This window comes from Alligator sinensis, unplaced genomic scaffold (assembly GCF_000455745.1).
Source record: "Alligator sinensis unplaced genomic scaffold, ASM45574v1 scaffold728_2, whole genome shotgun sequence".
NCBI classification, from domain to species: Eukaryota; Metazoa; Chordata; order Crocodylia; family Alligatoridae; genus Alligator; species Alligator sinensis.
This window is the reverse complement of record NW_005842573.1, coordinates 432,377-435,495: the sequence shown is the minus strand read 5'-3', so window position 1 is coordinate 435,495 and position 3,119 is coordinate 432,377.

The window sequence follows — 3,119 nt, the reverse complement described above, 5'->3', positions numbered from 1 at the left end:
CACCTGCGGGTTGTTGGAAAGGGTCTTGGGGGATGGCCGGGGGGGGGGGGTGCTTGCTCCTGCTATGGGGGACCCCGATGGGATGGTGGGGCCACTGGAAGTTCCCATTTGTGCATTAAATCGTGCAGGGACACAGCGTGTGCCAAGGATGTCCCCTCTGTCTGAAGAGTCAAGGTAGAGCTGTGCGTTTTTGAACATGGTTGTGTCAGAGTCCTTATCATTCTCCTGGGTGGTGCAGGCTGCTGTATCCACTGTATTTTCAGGCACAACTGTTGCTGACTGTGAAGATTTGGCAAAGTTCCTTGTAGTGGATGCATGAGACCCTACGTACACCCAACACAGTTGCCTCACAAACTGCTGCCTCAGTACCTTGTACTTGGCCTGGCATTAGACCCAGTCAAGGTCATGTCCTTGAATCACCATGTCCTTCACAATCTATTCAGACTGCCTGTAGAGAACCTGCATGTTCTTGATTCACTACCTTTGCCCTTGTCCAGTTGCTCCCAGATCCAGTACATTCTCCCTGGTCCAGTTTCTTCTACAAGTGTTCATGATGCTGACTCAGGCTGATTGGTTATAGTGGAGGAAGGATGGATGGTGTGTAGGGGTATGGAGATCCAAACTTGCCTTGGTGGGTGATGCATAGGTCCACTGACCTCCCAACAGCCAGATGGTCAGGTGGATGGAGGTCCCCAGTGGTTGGTGGTGTTTGAGGTGAATGCAGGTTCCAGTGCTGATCATGAGTGGGTGGCGAGCATGAAATGGCTGGCAAGTTGTTGTGAAGGGCAATTAATAGGCCAGGGCAGGCACATGGGGCCTGTCACCTCTGATCAGTAAAGTTCTGCCATTAGGACTACAATAGCCAGAGGTCAAGAGGGGCTGAGATTGGGACTGAAGTGGTGCATTGTGGGATGCCTGGATATCACATATGATCAGACTTTCTATGAGATAGCAGAGGACAAGCTTAGCATCTCTTATTGCACAACCCTTTTGTGGGGCTTTGTCCTATGACAAGCAACAAGGATGTCTGAATAGACTTGTGATTTGTCCCAAGAGAAAACATTTTCTCTTTGGACACGGGTGACATCTGTTAATAGCCTAAAATGCCATCCCACCCTAGACTTAATGACAGTCTATTTAACTCAAACTAAAAACTCAAATGAAAACAATAAACAAAAACTTTACATATTTTAAACTAAGTTTAAATAGAAAGAACTTACCACCCCTTTCCACAAAATATAAACCTTAAAGAGGTCAAGTTTACAACAGTTTTTATCTATTTGGTTTTCATGAGGATCTTTGATACAGACCTACAAATATTTTAAAAGGATATATTGAATTAGAGGCTAGGACATTTATGCCATGAGGGTATAGATATGCAAAATAATTCTAGTATCCTGCAGTGAGATTTTAAGGTGCCTTTAAAGGAATTAAAATTTCCTACTCTCTCACATCTAAAGGACACCCTCAAAGAGCTAGTTTTTCAACACTCGGTACCTGTTAATTTTAGAATCCAGAGCCCTGTTGAAGGCACTCAATTTTACTGTGAAGCAATAGATAATGAGCAATTATTTTTTTGCTGCAACAAAACCAAACAACAGGAGAAAATGCCCTTAACAGATTTATGAGATAAAGTATAAGACAGACATGAAACTAGAACCTAGGCCAGTTTATCCCATTTACTTACGTTAATTTAGTAAACTCTCAAATCATATGGAGAAATGCTAAAAGAAGTTAAAATTTCAAACTGGATAGCAAAAATTTCAATTTTGATTAAGAATAAATATAATCACATGGATGACTTACCGGAGTTGTGTAACTGCTTAGCTGCGCAACAGTCCTGCAATCCAGAATTAGAATGCTCTCTGACTTTGGTATCAGTCTTGTGCTACCTTGCTCAACAGAACAAAATGTTATTCCAGAGTTTTGAAAGTATGTCTATCTCATTAAACACACAAGTATTCCATCAGTAGACACTATACCAATTTTCTCTTATTCTGGAAAACCACTAGGGATTCATTAAAGACTGAGATAAAGAGCAGGAGTCACTGTAATATGACCATAAATTCTAGATTAAACCATTAAAATGCACAAAAGATTGGTAGCAATCTTAAATAGTTTGGGAAACTGAAACTAGTGATAAAGACAGCCACCAAATTTGGTAAACAGGACATCCTAGAAAGAATGAATGCACGTATCTGAACATATGCACACACCTCTCTGGTCTTCTGGGTAATTTTAAGATGCTGGGGGTTCAGTGTTCTACTGCTAGGCTGTGACCACTTCTCTTGTCTTGATACACAGCTGTACTGGAATTGCCTATTCTAAATCTCCACTCATCTAATACAGGAGCCCTCTCTAGCTCATTTTAGTTTGATTGTCAGGGCACACAGAAGCCATAGACTTGTGCTTATTTTTTTCCTTAAAGTAATAATACATCTAACCAGGAGACATCTTGGGCCAAATACAGATTATGTATTTGATTTTAGTGTGTGTTACGCACCATAAATTCCTTTGTGCACCTGAGCCCTTGTACCAAGTTTATCACCCGATGTTTTTGTCTCCAGCAGACCTGGTTAGGAATTTATCAAAGAAATACTTTTTTTTTTTTGTTAAACCCTCCTACCAAACTGGTGCAACTCAAACTGCTTGTAGAAGAAGATTGGTTTTGACCACATTTCCTGTTTTCAAAAACTGAAAAAAATGAATACCAGAATGTTTCATTTCCTCATTTTAGACAGATTTTTTTTTTTCAGATTGGAACAAAATTTTGTTTCCAAATTTAAGTTCCAGAAACATAAAAAGTTAAATATTAAAATCAAACTAAAATGTTCACAATGAATTGATCTCTTTGTTTGTTTATTTTAGTACCCAATACATTTTTGTGAACCAAATGTTTCATCTTATCCAAGTTATGGAATGGCTAGATGGCCTCTGAGAGATCCTTTCTAATATTCAGAGACCTAAACTTAAAATCTCATGACACACAAAATATTTTAATATTTTCAAATTTTATTTAAAAAATATGTACATATTGTTTCCATTTAAAAGATTATTTTGGTTTCCTTTTCCCATGAAGCTATCAAGGATATTAGAATGAAAGGATTAAAAGACAAAAC